General features: G+C 46.1%; 1 protein-coding gene across 1 annotated transcript in view; it reads left to right on the top strand.

Annotated features, from left to right (window-relative positions):
- The first annotated feature begins 228 nt into the window (after positions 1-228).
- Positions 229-18,954, top strand: part of BRINP1 (BMP/retinoic acid inducible neural specific 1) — a 196,579-nt gene continuing 177,853 nt past the window's right edge. Inside the window, exon 1 of the mRNA XM_061426672.1 lies at positions 229-317. The gene's annotated coding sequence lies outside the window, so the exon portion shown is untranslated. The remainder of the gene's footprint in view (positions 318-18,954) is intronic.

The raw sequence follows: 18,954 nt of genomic DNA, 5'->3' as shown, positions 1-18,954 counted from the left end.
GGGAGGGAGGAGGCAAGCGCAGGCGAGCGAACGGGCGAGAGAGGGAGAGAGCGAGCGAGCCACCGCCGGGGAGCCGGGAGGCAGAGGCAGTAGTGACCGCCTTCCGGAGCCGGGATTCATGCCTGTCCTCGGGACCAGCGAAGGGGTCTTGACGGCTGAGTATGAGCCAGGCTGCTAGGAGCCAGGGACCCCCACGCCTGCAGTCCCCGCGCCGTTCCCGGTATGCGAGCTGGACGCAGGGCTCTCCCAAGTTCCCTCCGAGCCGAATAAAAAGCGTCCGCCCGCAGCTCTCCGCCAAAGACGGACATTGACTCCAGGTAAGGCAGCGCCGGGCGCCGCGCCGGCAGCCCGCTGCCCTTGGAGACCGCCCGGGACCGCATGCGGGGCGCCCCCGCCCGCCCGGCCCCTCCCCCTCCCTGCACCCTCCCGCGCTGCCCTCGGCCGCCCCGCCGCCTGCGAGTCCTCGCAGGTCCCCAGGAGGGAGGGGTGTCTCCGTATTCTGGGGCGCAGAGGGTTAAATGCGGGTCTCAGTAAGTGGCGTGTGTGTTCCCAGCGCGCTCCCGACGTGTGTACCATGGTGAGAACTTGATATGGTGCTAGTGTGTGTTTGCGTGTGCGGCGTCGTTTGCGTTCGATGCGTGTGTTTGTGATGTGTGTTTGTGTGTGTGTGTGTGTGTGTGTGTGTGTGTAGGGGAGGGGTGAAGAGAGGTCCTATAACCTACTTAAGGCACGATGTGTGTGCATGTTTGTACGTGTGTGTTTGTATGTGCGCTCTTGTCTCTTTTTAAGTAGGTCTCTCCGGCGCACAGGGAATCGGATCCTTGTTTTAGGATCACGTAGCCATCGGGAAACCCGCTGTGGACTCCCTCTGGGGCTCTGGGCTTGGGATTTGGCGAGGATTCTGGGAACCGGGATGGTACCTTATTCAGCCCAGTGTTGGTACCCTTGAAGGAAGATTTCTCCAAAGGATGGGGATCTGCTGCACTTGGACTCACCGTTTAATATGAAAGAGAAATGGCCAAACTGAGGCAATGAGACGCTGTCACTTTAAATCCCACACTGGGCAGATTCCAGGATTCTGGTGGGAATTTGGAGTCACTGGGTAGTGGGTGACGAAAGGAGAGAAGTCATCTGTGGACTCATCTGGGGCTTGGCAAGTCCGGGTAGAGTCTACCCTGCCTCTCTCTGTTTGTAATCATAACAGCATTACAACCCCTCCTGCTTTTGGTGCTCTGGGGAGGATCTGGGCAAGTTTGCATGGATGCCCCTCAAGGGAGAGGAGAAAGGGCCCTCAGGGACTTGCTCATCCATCATAGCTACAGAGAATCGCAGAAGAAATCTCATTTGGGGGCAGCTCTGGGAAACATGGTAGGAGATGGATGGGGCACTTTCCTAAGACAGGTCCGTCATTCCCTTCCTCATTCCAGGCTTGGGCAGTCCCAAGAGAATCTTTTCCTATATTGTGCCTCCTCATAGCTCCCCTGGGCTTAGGAGGGTACTGGGAGAAGGCAGAGAGGCAGTGTGTGTGTGTGTGTGTGTGTGTGTGTGTGTGTGTGTGTGTGCATGCGCGTGCGCGCATCTGTGTGTGTCTGTGTTTCAGTACTGAGGGAGACCTACAATTTGGGAACTGGTTGTGGGTGGGGAACTCATGGTGGAATGTGGCGGTAATTGACTTAAAACTGCTGCTGATGTGCACCTCGCAAACTGCCAAGGGCACACGGGTGGTGGGAAGAATCTCAGTAAGAAAGACAGTCCCTCTTTCCTCTTTCCTCTGCCTCCTAGGAGGCGGCCCCGCTAAGTCCCTTGGCCTCCCTGGCCAGGTCCTGTTAGGCTTGGATTCCAGGGCCAGCCATTGATTTGATTCCCGGATGCCTCTTAAAGGCTTGCCCTACTCAGCAAAAAATGCTGAGTTTTACTGCTGTTAGCATGGCTTCCAGACTCCGGCAGCTGTTACTTTCCCAAGGTAAGAGGCAGCCATTCAGCTCTTAGGCAGTGAGGCTCCAGAGGACAAGGGCTGAGGTGCTGGGCCACAGCCTCTTGTCTGCCTCAGCAGGAAGGGGCTCCTGAATAGGCCTTCTAGGGGGAAACATAAAAATATACTTGTCTTAAATACTTACATGTATTTATTTCTCTTCCGGGGAGAGATAAAAGCTAACGTGTTTGTAGGAACCTGCCCTGGCGGGTGGGGGGCGGTGCTACCTGCAGGCACGTGCAGACACCCTGCTCTCTGGTCAGAGGCTGATGTCTCAGGCGGAAGCCTTCACACGGCCACAAGGAATCTGCTTTGGGAAACTTGGGTCAGAGCAGAGGTCCCTGGTTCACTTTGCTTGGGGTGTGTGAAGGCAAAAGAGGAGACCCCATGTTAGGAATTGCTCTCATCTTATTTTTTTAAAATACGTAGACAGTCAAAGCTGGAAAGAATATTAAAGAGCAGACAGCAGGAGTCTGTAGCTAGAGAGGACATGAGAACTCCCCAACCTTCTCCAATGAGTTGGTGGGATGGCCAGGTCTAAAACCTGTGGTGCCAGATCCATGTCCTTTCTTCTCATATCGCTCTCCACCCCGACCCTGCCACCACGCTCCCATCCAAGGTAATCACTTGTCTTCCCTCATCAAACTTCTCCTTTCAGAGATGCATTTCAGAGCTGCTCCATCTGGAAACATGACCTGGAGAGAAAAGGTCCAATGCTTTAATCACAGTCCCTATTAGACAGACAGAAACACGCACACACACACATTCAGAAAACATACATTCTTTCTCCAGTGCCTTCAGAGAATTACGGACAGCCAGAGACCCATACTGACCATGCCTAGTAGACAGAAGCCAGCAGAACATCTGGACTGTACCTGAGCTCTTTATTAAGAAATGCTTTGCTTTACAGAAAGCCAAGTGTCCACCCATCTAGTGATGCAAATACTTCAGGCAAATTCATTTCTTTACATTAAGGAGACTTACCACTATACAGTCATATGTATTGCCGTCATAGGAGCATACACAAGCACACACACATACATGCAGTCACCTGGACACGTGCAGATTCAGAAACCCTTTCTACTTGCTAAATTTCCCAGAACAGAATTGCAACCTCCACACCAAATTGCATTCCCCTATGTGAAAGCATCACCCACACAAAGACTCGGACTTATAGTCCCAGGGAAGGGGAAGTGTAAAGTCCTATGAAAGATGTGCTCTTAAGAAGTCAGGATCAGGCCCAAGCAAAAGTGAGCTCCCGGACTTCTTGGTGCTTGGTTTCGGGGTGCAGGTGAGCATGGAGGGAGAAAACAGGAGTTTCAGGCCCATCTGCAGTAGAGCCTTTCCACACAGGCTTTTCTGGGGCTGGATGGCACTTTAGCTCCCAGAAGGGGGAGCTGTGACTCCATTTCAACCATGAAGAAACAGCTCAGAGATTCCAAATCAGCTGTTGGGCCCCTGTTGAGTTTAGACAGCCCAGCTCAGGCTGCAGCGAATATATTTGAAATTGTACAGGCAGGGACCCTAGAAACACTCTCCCCTGGCCACTCCAAATAAGACATCTCCTCTTAATGCTTACAAGAGTTTATGCTTTTTACTGGAAAGTCCTCTATTTCTCTGGAAAGATCTGTGCCCAAGGGGCCTTCGGTTGTGGGAAGAGGCAGTTTCCGATTTGCATCCTCTCGCTTATCCCCCTCCCAGTTCCCCGGATGAGATCACCAGTACCTATCGCCTGAACAGGCCCCCAGGGTTAGACACATCTGCTGTTCTTCCCTCTTCACCTCCCCCCTGCTATAATCTAAAGATGAACAAATTGTCCACTAAACTCCAGGTACTCATACTATAGACAAGACGGGAGTCATGTGAAGAGGACAGGTCTTCAAATGTCATTCTCCAAATAATTCCCCTCATTGTTCTCCATTCAAACCCCTTCTGCAAGGAATACCTCTGTCTTTCCTCCATCTCACAACGTCAGCCTCACGTTTTAAAAAATCCTACCTGTATTTCAACATGCAGCTCAAATGACTTTTCCAGGAAGTCTTCCCCACAGCTTATTTTGCAGTTAATCTCTTTCTACCCTGTCCTTGCATATAATTTTGTCTGACACTCTGTTTTAGCTTGCGTCTCTCCTCGCCCTGTCTCCTAGCTCTTTGGGCCTGCATCTTGCTTGCCCTCTTCAGTATGGTCAAAGATCTCAGGAGCACCTTTTGTCCCCAGGAACTGACACAGGGTAGTTGTTCTAGAAACGTTTGCTGTTACATCTGAAGCCCAGACTCATCAGCAGCTGTAATTTCTCTCTCTCTTTCTCTTTCCGATCATTGTTTCATATTCACTCAAAGCAATGCAATAATGGCTTCAACACCACACCCCCTTTGCCAACGATGTCGGGACACCAGTAATGATACACAGGCCGGTGAACTTCTGTCCTTCTTAGAAATGAAAATTTCCCTGCTGTGTTCCAGGGTCTTTAGTTTTGTCCTTATTTAATCTTCCTTCTCACCCAATGAGACAGATACAGCCCCTTTTTTACAGAAGAGGGAAGTGAAAGGATGGAGCGGGCCCTCCACGCATCCGACAGAACTAGACGTTGAGTCTAAGACCGCCTTGCTTCGGCATCTCGGCCTTTCCCAGTGTACCGCTGAGTTAATGGTGGCCATCGTGGACAGCCAACAGGGTTGGGTTGTTCACTAGATGCCAGGAAGAGTTGGGGGGCATATCATTAACTCTTTGAAATTGATGTTTCATGACGTATTCATCAAGGAATCTCACTGTTTTAAGATTTCACTGTAACCAAATCGTTCTCATCATTCAAGAATTAAGAATCCGTTTTGTAATACCCATAACACGTGGCCACTCAGCCTCATTTCTAGTACTTTTGGCAATAGTGACTTCTTTGTCACACAAACCAGCCTATGTTGTCCAGGGAGAGCTTTGTTGAATTGTTTCCTCACCTTGACACTAGATCTGTCTTCTGTTCACGGGTCTCTAAAACCGTGCAATACAAGTGTAATTCTCTTCCAGTCTTATAACTGCAAGTATTCCCTTTCAGACTGGATGGGCTTGTTTTCACAGCCCTGTCTCCTGTACTATCCATTTAGGCCTCTCACCAAGCTGGATGTTGTCCTAGGCATTGTCTAGTTTATCTTACTTACAGTGTAAGCCACAAAAAGGAGAGGGGAAATTGAGTGAGGATTAAAAGGAAGGTTCATTCACGTACTGATTTGGCTAGTATTTATCGGCTGCCTACTATCTTTCAAGACTTGCTGTAGACCCGTGCTGCCACAGAACTTTCTGTGATGCTGGATAGGCTTTCCACGCTGTCCAATACGGTGGCCCGTAACCACAAGGGACTGCTGAGCACTTGAAACATGGGTAGTGTAACTGATAAATGGGTTTTTAATCTTACTTGAGTTTTATTCGTTTTTAAAATCTGAACAGTTGTATGTGGATAGTGGCTACTGTATTGAATAGTGCAGATCTAGACATGAGAAATGTAGCATCAACATGGTCCTCTTCTCGTGGAGCTGATGATCTAGTGGGGAGAGATTGCTAACAGATGAGTAAATACATAGGCAAGCAGAATATAATTTCATATGATAGTAAATATCATGCAAGTAAAAACTGGGGCTAATAGGCTAGAAAGAAATGTAGGTCACAGAACTTTAGGGTCATCAGGAAAAGAACCTCCGGAGAGGGTGATATTAGAACTGAGATTTAAATGGAAAGGACCCACCCAAGCACGTGATTATGAGGGGAAATTCTATCGAAGGCAGAGAACAGTGATGGTGTCACTAGGCGGGGTCAGCCTCAGGAAATCTACGGGATGGTGGGACTGAAGCTTTTGCCTGAGAAAGAGAGCATCATAAGATGAGAATAAGGTAGGGAGAGGCCAGATCACAAAGGCCTCATACAGGGTGAGCGGCAAGAAATGTAGACATCTCCCCTTTGAAATCTCCCTGCCTAGGAAGTAAGTAGTCTGAGGACTGCGCTGAGGAGAGTTTGGAGATTGACAGAGCTCGTCGTTACGTATTCTCTCTGGGTTTCCATCGTGTCCATTTTTAATCAGTCATTTCAGTGAATGCTTCTAATCTTAATTCCTAGTCCTGCTCTGAGTGCTGTGAACTATAGAAATTCCCAAATCTAAAGGGAGGAGGGGAGGACCTGAAGAGGGAAAAATGGCTAGAAAAGGAGGAGGGGGATGGATACCTGGGGAGAAGGTAATTGAAATGAAGTCTGATGAAAAAGGATGAAAGCTATAGTCAGTTAGGATCAGCAAATATTTATTGCATCTCTTGTCTGGGAAAGGCCTTGAACAAAATGGCTTAGGGGGTATGGTGATGAAATCTGCCAGGATTAGATGAGATCTGCAAATCCATAAGTGATTGTCTTTCATGGGGGACTGATTATTGTCATTTCAGAAGTTCTGGGAGACTTTGCAGAAAGGGAAGATTCAAGGAAGACACAGAGGTGGTGATGGTGGGAGGAAGGAGGCTGTGACTATAAGGTGTCAGAGATCAGAGACAATATCTTTTCGTTTTATGTCTTCATTAACTCCAAGTCTCATATACTAAGATCACAGGGACTCAGGGTACCTGATTCTAGTCCTAGCTCCCACCACCATGTATCTGGACTACCTTAAGAATGCATCTGCCCTTCTCTGACCTTGCCTTCTGCAAACTGAGAAGGACCATACAGTGGCCTGCTTTACAGAAGGGATTTGCTCAGCTTTATGGAAACGGTGCATGACGAAATTCTTGCAAAAGCAGAGAGAGAGACCCACACATGATAGTCACGCTTCATCATAAGGTACAGATGTCTTCTCAAAAGCAAATCAAAAAGAAGTCATGACTCAGGGCACAGATTGTGACTCAACATAAGGTTGCTGAGTGGGATAGCTCTGCCTTTCTTGTAACGCTTAATATCGGAGTGATTAAGTGGTAGCATGAAACCGGCTGTCCTCTTGGAACATGGTAGCCTAGAAAGGCCGCCTAGAAATCCATAGACAGTCCTTGCTACTGAGGGGGCAGAGAAGACAATTAAGAAGATAATGAGGCTGAGGGAAAAGTGAAATTAATTTCTTTTTGCATGTGAGGGTGAAGGGGATCTTTATTTCTCAAAGGAACTATATGTTGGAGATTGCAGGTGGCCTGAAGGAGAACACACTGGAAAAGACAGGCTGTGGGAAAGTCAAGGGTGGGAAACCGCCTGGCCTGTCTGCTGCCCACAGGCGGGCACCCGTAGGAAGGAAGGCCTGTGGCGGACATGGAAGGCATCGTTCTGAACAAATCTTGTTCTCAGTTTGTGGAGATTTTCTCACGGGGTGCAGAGCTATATACAACAGTGTCAGGCCGTCTTGGGAACAGCTAAGAGACGGTGTGCCCCCCAAGGGTGAGGAGGTAGATGCATAAGGCAATTAACAAAAGCAAGATGCAGTCGTTTTTGTGCAAACTGCAAAGGTCGGAGCAGCGGGGCTCCCAGTAAATGGCCCATCTGAACAGCTAGAACCGTTTGTAAGGGTTAACCCAATACTGGCCCGCAGGGGTTTCTGAGATATAATTTATCTAGCCTTTCAGAGGTCCTGCGAATGAGCCAGTGGGAACCTCTCTGAGAAATAATGGATCCAGGGGGTATTGTGGAGCCGCCGAGTTACAGACTACAAGCTGATTCAGATGGAGGGAGGGCAGACATTTAGGATACGATTGCTCTTTAGAGAGCTCCCGCTTCTGAGTGGTCAGTTCCTACACATGTGAATTTCTCGTGGGCCATGGGATCCCTAGAGATTCCGGAAACCTCAAGATCAGTCTGGAAGAGCGTCTGAGCACTGTGGCAGAGACTCTACCTTAAATGTGTTGGGTTACACAGTGGTTGATAAGTTGAAATTCTCACAGAATTTCATGGGTTCTGAATTTACAGGCGCATGGTAGGGGAAGGACCCACACAAAGCCTTAGCTGACACTATAAAAACATCTACACAAAACAGAGGAATCATTAAAAAAAAAAAAAAAGAAAATCAGCACTTCGGTGTATTGGGAATTCAGAGAAAGATGGAAATGTATGTTACCCAGCAGGGGCTGGTAATATGGTTTTTCTGTTGGGACAAATTTTGGAAGCATGACTCTTTGAGATGGCAGTGGGCCTCATCATATGCCATTGCCAGGGGTAGATGAGGCTAGGTGGGGAGGGTGGTGTGGCTGAGAGGGGTCATCAGGAATTTTATTCTGAATGCATATCAGCAGGACAGCATCATTCAGAGTCCAGTGAAGCCTTACAAATGATCCCCGAAAATATTTCTAGATCAGCCGGAATTTTACCTGCCCTCTCCTCTCATTTCTAACGGTGGGAATTATGCATTTAGGCAGAGCCTAGGATGGAACTGGAGGAGATCTGGAAGGGTCTTCACCCACAGTGTTCAGAGATGGCTGAAATGTCACAGTGAGAAAGCCAGTGTTGAAGTGGAAGAGTGTGTGTGCCAAGCACGTCACCAGTTCCTTGTGCGGGGACGGGCGCTCGATGTAGACGTCCTGCCGCATGTTCTCAGCAAGCTCGTGCATGAGCGGTATCACCGCCCATTCGGCGCTCGGTGCAGGGTTGCCGCTCAGTCGAGGCCGCGCACGGAGCCAGTCACGTCGAGGATTTGTACTATTTCTGTCCTGCTGGAAAGTGCAGTGGCTGGAAGCTTGGTCGCCGGATTTTGTGCCACCTCTGCCACTGGCTATCCCTGTGACCTTGGCCAGATTACCTGATTTTCTATGCCAGTCTCCTCATCTGTAAAATGCGGGTAGCAGTAGTCACTCTTCATAGAGACATTGTGGGGTTTTCATGAGTACAATGCCTGACAGACTATCACCATTATATAAACGTTAACTATTATGACTGTTTTTTTTTATTATTACTATACCCTGTTGCACTAGATGAGGTATTGCCCATGCCTCAGGTTTGTTCCCCAACTGGAAATGTTCTGTAGGAAAGAGATTATCCCTAGGTTCGAGGCACGACCTTGCAAAGGAGCTTTCTCATCGTCTTTGCCAATCCTGTCCCCTAATGTGGCAATGTGATACCAGCAGGTAGGGGAGAGATGAAGAGAGTGGGAAAAGGCCAAAGATTCAAAGTGATTGAGGCAGATTTTTAAATTCTTTCTGTCACCGTGTGTCCGAAACCAGATATGTTAATAGCTGTACAATCATCAAAAAGTCATCAGGGCTTTTCGGCCTTAGGGCTGAAAAGTCATCTTCAATATGGTCTGGGTCAACTTTCTCATTTTTTTTACATATACATTTTTTCCTCTTTAGGATCAAACTGAATCTGAGTTGGTTGTGGTACCTCGTCCCCTGCGGCCTGGGTCACTGTAACTTGGTTTGATGCTCTCATCTTTCACTTTTGGTAAGGTCTGGGTATTCAGCAGATGTCTATGGGCAGGCAGCTGATTGACAGCAGGCTGCACGTGCTCCCGTGAACCTTGTTTATCCTTCTCCTCCTCACAACGACTCTCCACTGTCTTGTCTTTATCATGTATCTTACCAACTGCTTGCATAGCTTACCATGTTTCATCTTATTCAGGCTTCACAGTCACTTTCTGAAGTTGGAATTATCCTCCCCATTTTCCAGATGAGGACCTCATGGCTCAGAGGTGAACAGATTTGCCCCAAGATATGCAGTTAGTAATAGCATGACATCTCAGACCCGTGTCAGGCACCAAACATAACATCCTTCCACTGAACTGCCCTCCCTCCGCACACCCCCTAAGGCATGGTCCAGTCCTTAGCAGCTTGATGGCTTCCCCAAATCAAGGTGGATTCTTACTGTTTGCTCTCTACTGTTTTAGTCCAGGTACATTGTTTCAAATGTTTAAGCCTTCCCTCACATCAGCTCTGCCCTTAATCCCAGTCTTGTATGTGCCTAAATGAGAACGGCATCTACCTTACATGTTCCAGGAGATGTTATAAATGGTGCCACTGGAAGGACACTTCTTAAATCTCCTTAATAACCTGCATTTTGCTTTCTCTCTGTCTTTATCTGTCGGCATCATGAGTATCTTCCAGTGCTTTCTGGCTGCCAGCTCCATAGCTGCTTGAAATAGAAATTTAACTTCACAGTGCCTCAGCAGGAAACCTCAGCTCACCACGCTTATTTGGACCCTCAGTTGCTGAAGTTCCTGTGTTGTTGAGACTAGGACCAGTGGTCATAGAATAAGCTCCTTTTTCACTCTGAACTCCAGCCAAGAACCACAGTCTTACTTTTCTTGAGAACAGAATTGCCAAAGCCACTTCCGGTAACAGTAGCAGGTTTAAAAGTAGCTCAGGAAATAGACGGGTGGAGGTGGCATGAATTGTGATAGGCAGATGTTGCAAGACAAAAGCAATAGTTAGATAGAATATATATTATGTTTTATATATATATGTATATATATATATATATATAGAATATGTATATGTGTGTGTTCTCTCTGTATATACAGATAGATATCTAAATATAATCTCTCTTTTCACACACACACACGCATACACATGAGTGTATAAAGGAGTATTGAATGTAGTTGAGAACAGGTAGAAAGGAGAAAGGCAATAAATATAGAGGGAAATTTCCAAGGCAGAGTTGTCTCTATTAATGAAACATGAGCCCAGATACGGTCATAAGATCATCTGTTGTCAGAATGTGATTGGGGAAAGGGTCTTCCAGCTGAAAATGGGATGGGGAGATTGGGCTGGGGAGAAAGAGGGGGTGGAACAAATTGGGAGATTGGGATTGATGTATACACACTATTGATACTGCGTATACAATAGATGACTGATGAGGACCTGCTGTGTGGCTCAGGGGGCCCTCCTCAGCGCCCTGTGGCAACCAAAACTGGAAGGGAATCCAGAAAGGAGGGGACTTGTGTACACAGAGAGCTGATTCATTTTGCTGTACAGTACAAACTAGTACAGCACTGCAAAGCAGCTATACTCCAATAAAAATTAATTAAAAAGAGGGGAAAAAAAGCAGTGATACAAATGAGATGAAGCTGGTCAATAAACTTACACACAAAAAATATTCAGGTTCCCTAGTAATCGAATAAATGAACATAGCAATGTGATGCCACACAACATCCTCAAAATGTGTTTTTTTTAATGCCAGCATCCAGTCTTGGCAAGAACGAAGGGAAAAAGACACTCTCCTGGGGCATTGGCAGAAATCTTTATTGAATACAACCTTTTATGAAATGCGACTTTCATTCTTTCATTTAAGAAACAAACAGGCATTGTTTATCGAGCACTTGTTCTGTGTAAGACATTGTTCTAGGAGCTGTAAATGCAGCAGTGAGCAAAATCGACTCAGCCCTACCTGCTTGGAGCTGACATTCTCGTGCGGGAAAAGAGAAATAAATAAACAAGCAAACTTACAGTGCGTCAGGTGGAGGCGGAGCGTAGTGTGATGGGAGAGGGCGGGCTGATTTGGCAGATGGGCAGTGGCGGTTCCCAGTGAGATGTTGGGATCCGGCAGAGGTCTGTAGAAAGTCAGGGGAGAGCCCTGCAGACATCTGGGAAGAGCATTCCAGCTAGAATCAAGTCCCTGAGGTCAGCCTGTGTTCCAGGAACAGTGAGGAGACCAGCTGGGGCTGCGGTGAGGTGACCAGGAGGAGGGAGGGAAGAAGAGGGGGTGCCTTGGGGCAGGGGCAGATCCCTCTTCCCATCTCTACCACCATCATTGTCTCTGTCCCTTTTTTTAAAATAAGATGCAAATCCTTCCATTTTAAGAAATTTCCCATTCTAAGAAGTAATTAATTATTTGTGTGAAAAATAGGAACTCTATTAGAGTGTTCGGGGGAAAAAAAAAGAAATAGCAAAACAAAGCATATCGGGGAACATCTAGAGTCATTCAGAATGCTAGCAGGGAAGCACACTGATACGTTAGGAGGTGGGGTGAAAAGAGGGAACCCGTGAAACGTGGCCAGCAGTGGTAGCTCCCTGATGTTCGGCTATGAGAATGAACGTCACGTGCATAAAGCACTTAGCAGCATGCTTGGCATACCGTACGTGCTGGATCAGTGGCACTCATGATGACTTTTATTGATATGGATAAATTTTTTGGTATCCTAAATTTAAAAAAAAGCATAAGGTACAGAATACTGTGTATAGCATGCTATTTTTAAAGAGATCCCTAATAGTTGAGTGATTATCTTGGGTGATAGGCTATGAGTGAATTTCAGTTTCTCCTTTATACATACCTGTAGCACCTAATATTTCTTTAATGAATGTGTGTTACTTGGGTAATGAGTGTTTTAATAGTAGGATGTGGTGGACCACTGAACAGTTCTTGCTAGAAAAAAAGACCCAAGGTAGAGACCTGTGCTTTAATGCAGAGTTTGCTAAATTTCTAAGTCATTTGTCCTAAACCAAATTTAAATGGACTCAGTCTTTTTTTATTCCTTGATCTTGGCCTGAGCAATTGTAGTTATAAAAACCAGGTATTTGGTAAGTAACTTATGCAGTGCAGTATACACTAACGTAGCTATCGTGCCTTGGAAACAGACTGAGTCCATCGTCACCTTGCCGTCCACCTAGAGAGATCTACTGTATCTGCTTGGCTCTGTTACTCTTGTTTAAGAGTTGAGTAAAGGGTTCCAAGGCTTTAAAAGAATGACTTGAAATCATTGGTTTAAACATTAAACAGTCTCTAAAGGGGATTTAAAAATGATAGATTTGGTCCTCAATTAAGTCATTGTCTTGAGCTCTTTTGGAGGATATGTATGGCTCTGACATATCCCCAAAGGCTAAGTGGGAAGAGAAGGCATATAGAAGACTGTGTCTTTGCCACCTTTGTAACCCTGATATAATTGCCCTCAAAGATTGAATGAATTCACAAAGGTACACATGAGCTATATTCAAGGCAGCCTCTTCTGGCAATGAAATACTTCATAGGAAGCCTGAGGAGTGAAAGCGTGCCAGTCCAAGTAGCCCAGGAGAGGGTTTGTGGTGTTGTGGTTTAGTCACTTAGTCGTGTCTGACTTTTGTGACCCCATGAACTGCAGCATGCCAACCTTCCCTGTCCTTCACCAGCTCCTGGAGTTTGCTCAAACTCCTGTCCACTGAGTCAGTGAAGCCATCCAACCATCTCATCCTCCTGCCCTCAGGGTTGGGACAGGCAGTGGCATTGGAGGGAAGGATCAGACTTCATGGAAATGGAAAGGGGACATTCCACATAGAGGAAGTGGTTGGCACAAAACCATGCCCGCAAGCTTGTGTCTGTTTTCATCACAGAACCATAGAATGTTAGAACTGAGCTAGAAGGGACCTTAGGCTCCACCACACCTGACCCTCCTCATTTCTTTGAGATAAAACAGTGAAGGCTCTGACGGGGGAATGTCATGGCAAAGGCCTCGATCTTTTAATAAAGAGGTAAGGGTGTTAAACCTAAAACCCCCAACTCTGGACTCCCAGAGTATTGACTCCACAATTATTGACTCTTGGCTCCACAATTACTGACTCTTGACTCCACAATTATTGACTCTTGACTCCACAATTATTGCACCAACAGAACATTTTCATTTTCCATGGTGCGCATGCTATTCTGTAACTCTGAGAAAATGTCTTTGTGTGGTCAAGGAAATTTGGAAATTGCTTCAATGATTTACCCTCTTCTTGGTATGTATAAGCACATTCAAGGCTCTGACAAAGTCCTGTCATAGAGATTTTTATTTATTTTTATTTAGTTCTTAATGTTTTATATGGGGCTTCCCTGGTATAACAAATGGTAAAGAACCTGCCTGAAAGGCAGGAGATCCAAGTTCCATCCCTGGGTCAAAAAGTTCCCCTGGGGAAGGCAATGGCACCTCACTCCCAGTATTCTTGTCTGGAGAATCCCATGGACAGAGAAGCCTGGCAGGCTATCGTCCATGGGATTGCAAAGAGTTGGACATGACTGAGCGACTAGCACTTAATTTTCTACGTAGCTTACTTTGGGAAACTTTACAGTAGGCAAGTCTGTCTCCCATAAAAAATAAGAATATAGTGAGTATGGAAAATGTTTATATAAGCAATTCTGATTGTATTATTTCAGACATGATTATCGTATTAAGAAAATAATCAAAGGTGAGTAAAAAGGGAAGTTTCCCAGATTTGACATAAATTTCACCTTCGTTCCCCTCTCCTCCTTCCTTCTGCTTTGCCACTGTTTGTCTTTGCCTCCCCATTCCCCTCATCTATCCCTCTTTCAGTTTATTCCGGCTTACCCCTTACTTTTCTTTGTGGAATTACCGTGTTCCACCATCTGGACAGTCTCCAGTGGATAGGACGTCTTTCTGATCTGAAGCTCTGCTGGTCTGATAATGAGACAGATGTGCATCATGAGGTCATACAGAGAAGCTGGTACTGAAATTGGAGCATCACAGCATGTTAGGGAGAAGAGAGGAGATCTGTCTGGGTGAGCCATGAGGGGTGGCTGGATGGAGGAAGGGCCTTCCAAGTGGAGAGTGGGAGATGGAATGGGCTTGATCAGATCTGCGGTTGAGAAAGGCAGAGAGGGGAGTGGGGAGTCTAGAGGTCGGGTAGTAGGTTATCAAAGTTGTTTAAATGACCAATAGAAATCTCCTTCTAGGCTTCAGTCCAGTTCAGTTCAGTTGCTCACTTGTGTCCGACTCTTTGCGACCCCATGAATCACAGCACGCCAGGCCTCCCTGTCCATCACCAACTCCCAGAGTTCACTCAGACTCACGTCCATCGAGTCCATGATGCCATCCAGCCATCTCATCCTCTGTCGTCCCCTTCTCCTCCTGCCCCCAATCCCTCCCAGCCTCAGAGTCTTTTCCAATGAGTCAACTCTTCGCATGAGGTGGCCAAAGTACTGGAGTTTCAGCTTTAGCATCATTCCTTCCAAAGAAATCCAAGGGCTGATCTTCTTCAGAATGGACTGGTTGGATCTCCTTGCAGTCCAAGTGACTCTCAAGAGTCTTCTCCAACACCACAGTTCAAAAGCATCAATTCTTCAGTGCTCAGCCTTCTTCACAGTCCAACTCTCACATCCATACATGATGACTAGAAAAACCATAGCCTTGACTAGAGGGACCTTTGTTGGCAAAGTAATGTCTCTGCTTTTGAATATGCTATCTAGGTTGGTCATAACTTTCCTTCCAAGGAGTAAGCATCTTTTAATTTCATGGCTGCAATCACCATCTGCAGTGATTTTGGAGCCTTCTAGGCTCAGGGAAGTGGCAAGGGAGCGGATGGATTGGAGAAACAGTGAGGTGGGACGTGCGAAAGGGAGGGGTTAAGGATGACTTCCTCCAAGGTTCTGCCAGACCCAGGCCTGCTCTCTCTAAATAGTGCTTCCAGAAACAGCAGGGTCTCAATTATCTCACCGTGGGCTGTGAAATTCTAAAAAAAATAGTTCTCAAAACAAAATTAAGTTTAATTTGCTTTAATTGAAAAATAAACACATGCCATGTACAGCACTCTTTGGAGGAAGAGGAAAAGCTAGAAAATGAAATGAGCAGTTGGTTGTGGTAGACCCTTAATTATTAGAAATTCTGAATGAGAATTGGTATTGGTTGAGGACATTAATTGGAGTTACATTCAGGAATGGGACCTGTAGGCCTTCTCTGTAGGCACTGGTTTTCTTAAATCTCTCAAGAGGTTGTTTTTATTATTATGAAGAACATTAGAATGGAGTAGAGTCTGTAAAAATACTGAATCACTATGCCATATACCTAAAATTAACACAATATTGTAAATCAATTATACATCAATTTTAAAAAAATGAACATTATAAGGCAGTTGTGGAATAAAGGAGTACAAAATACGGGAATTGGGGTTTCCTCGGTGACTCAGCAGTAAAGAATCTACCTGCAAGGCGAGAGGCACAGGTTTGATCTCTGGATCAGGAAAATCCCCTGGGGAAGGAATGGGCAAGCCACTTCTGTACTGTTGCCTGGGAAATCCCATGGACAGAGGAACCTGGTGGGCTGCAGTCCATGGGATCACGGAAGAGTCGGACACAACTCGGTGACTGAACAACAGCAAAACAAAACGTGGAGTCAGACAATTAGGGTTTGGTCTTTGCCACGTCAGCTGTGTGAGCTTTGGTGAGTCCTTTCATTTCTTAGCCTCAGGCTCCTCATCAGTGAAGTGAGCATACTAATCCCTACGTTATTGGATTCCTCTGAGGATTATATGACTGATATGCTTGAACGTTCTAACATACTGCTAAGAAATGTTGGAGAAGGAGGGGGAAGTTGAAAGAGGAATAGGAAGAAAAGGTGAAGGAAGGTTAAAAGAAGGCGGAGGAAGAATCCTGCAGAGAGTCCAGTGGAGTCACTCAGTCACGCAGGATTTATCGAGAGCCCACCCTGTTCCAGTGCTGGGGCTGAGCCTTGCCTCTATGGCACCTCTGACAATCAGTATTCTCAACCACTAGGCCGTAGCATGGAGTCAGAGAGGCAGGCTGGGTGGAGGGAGGTGTTTGGAAAGCCTCGAGTTGTGTTTTGGGAGCCTGTATCTCAGGTGGCCCGCCCTCTTTCTCTTCACTGCCGCTCTGCCTTCCCCGAGCAAGTTCAGATGCCGTGGCTCTGACGCAGGTTCTGCGTATCACATGGGGACACAGTCTGACAGTCACTCTCATGTCAAGGTGGTGGTGGCTTGGAATTTTTAAGGCTTAAGTGTCTCATTCTAATGATACCAGCATGTTAGAATCATAGTTGTAGAATCTTAGGGTAATAAAAACTGAGAGTCAGAATCTCATGGACTCATCAGATCAGATCAGATCAGTCGCTCAGTCATGTCCGACTCTTTGCAACCCCATGAATCGCAGCACACCAGGCCTCCCTGTCCATCACCAACTCCCGGAGTTCACCCAGACTCACGTCCATCGAGTCCGTGATGCCATCCAGCCATCTCATCCTCTGTCGGCCCCTTCTCCTCCTGCCCCCAATCCCTCCCAGCATCAGAGTCTTTTCCAATGAGTCAACTCTTCGCATGAGGTGGCCAAAGTACTGGAGTTTCAGCTTTAGCATCATTCCTTCCAAAGAAATCCAAGGGCTGATCTCCTTCAGAATGGACTGGTTGGATCTCCTTGCAGTCCAAGTGACTCTCAAGAGTCTTCTCCAACACCACAGTTCAAAAGCATCAATTCTTCAGTGCTCAGCCTTCTTCACAGTCCAACTCTCACATCCAAAATGACCACAGGAAAAACCACAGCCTTGACTAGACGAACCTTTGTTGGCAAAGTAATGTCTCTGGTTTTGAATATGCTATCTAGGTCTGGACTCATAGAAAATAATATTAATGGAATATAAAAATCAAGCCTTAGTATCACCAAATCTTAAAAATCATAGACTCAAGAAATTAGAGTCTCATGGAAAAGAATGGCATTTTGTGGTTATCTGGTCCACCCTCCTTCCTAGTTCCTGGAAAATACTAACATAGCATTAAAATTACCTTTCTTGAGAATCTTTGTACAGGTTAAAGGTATCCATGCAAGAAATACAGTGCTTAATGTCACTGATGGTGATACACTGGCCAAGGGCCACTGCTGGTGGAGACAAGTGGAATTTCTGAACATCATGAATGTCCTCGATGGGGGAGTAGGGAGGGCCATCGTTGACTTTACTCTACCCGAGACAAACACTTAAGTAATAGAAAGCTTGAAGCAAAATAGAAGTCAGGGACTTTGCTCACTGACCATCCCTGCTGTGATTATTCATGTTGTCATTTTAGAAAATAGTCCCCTGAGCATCAGTCTTCTTTCTTAGGACCATGAGCTCTGGGAGTGTGGGAGTGATACGTGGCTCTACATGACTTCTACAAGGCTTCTAGAAAAGTGCTCTGCATAGAGGACCTTGAGGCCTCCAGCCTTATTATCTTTTCTCTCCATAGTTTCTTCCTGTTTACCGAAGGTCAACTAGTGTTGATCCCTGTCTTTGCTTGTGTTTCCTCTGAAGTGCTGGCTTGTACGGCCAAGACTTTTCTCTAAAAAAAACAAAAAACCTGGCGTCCATTTTGTGTGGGGTCATTGTTTCCTCCACATCCTCTCACAGGTACAGAAGGAACCAGGACTGAGTGTGTAAGCGCTTTGCTTTACACAGTGGAAGCTGTGTGTGTGTGTGTGCATGTGTGTGTGTGTGCACCATATGTGGACACGCGCTGCCACGTAAAATGTGAGCTTGATTGCTTGCACGAGCATATACAGTTGTATCTAAATGTGCTCCTGGATTCCTGTGTGCATTCCTACGTGGATAAACTTGTGCGACATGATGTGCTTCTGAGTAGGTGAGATGTGTAAATGATTCTGTGGCTCTTGACATCTATTTGGTGAGCATCTACTCTATATCTGATATTGAAGACAGTGCCTCCATAGATGCAAATCTATTGCATTTACAGCTATGAAATAAGCATTAGAGTTTCTATTTTGAAGATATGCCAACTAAGGGTCTTAGGATTGAAGTGATCAGGGCTGGCATTTGGAATGGAGTCTCTATATGAAAGACGTGTTTGTATGTTTTTGTGTTTGAGTGTGTTGATATGTGAGTAGGGGAGTGTGTGTGTGTGTGGACTTGCAAGTTTGTTCATGGGTATATAGGTACATTTATATTTCTCTTCTTAACGTGCATTTCTTAATACCTGTGGACGCCTCTCTCTATATTTATATATGTGTGTGTATGTATATGAATATGTATGTAGTAAATATGTATACACTGGCTGGAACAGTAGTCATCCAACAGAGAAAATCTGTGTCTTTGGATGTGGGGGCCAAGAGATGGTGGAGAAGCACGTCCGTGAGGCAGAGGGTGGAAGCTTGGTACAGTCCTTCCACGGTGCTGACATGACCATGTGCTTTGCAAGGATTCTTCACTACAAGTTCTTAACCCCAGAGATTTTTTGTTTTCAAAATAAGTATATTCAGGACCGATCCAGACCCATATCCGATCTTCCTTGGTAGTGCTCTGATTTGAATGTACTATAAAGTCCCCTCAGCAGTTCTGAAGAGCATCCTTAACTAACAACTTCTGCTCT

This window comes from Bos javanicus, chromosome 8 (genome assembly GCF_032452875.1).
Source record: "Bos javanicus breed banteng chromosome 8, ARS-OSU_banteng_1.0, whole genome shotgun sequence".
In the NCBI taxonomy this organism is placed as follows: Eukaryota; Metazoa; Chordata; class Mammalia; order Artiodactyla; family Bovidae; genus Bos; species Bos javanicus.
The sequence above is the reverse complement of the archived record's forward strand: the minus strand, read 5'-3'. Positions and strand labels throughout refer to the sequence as shown.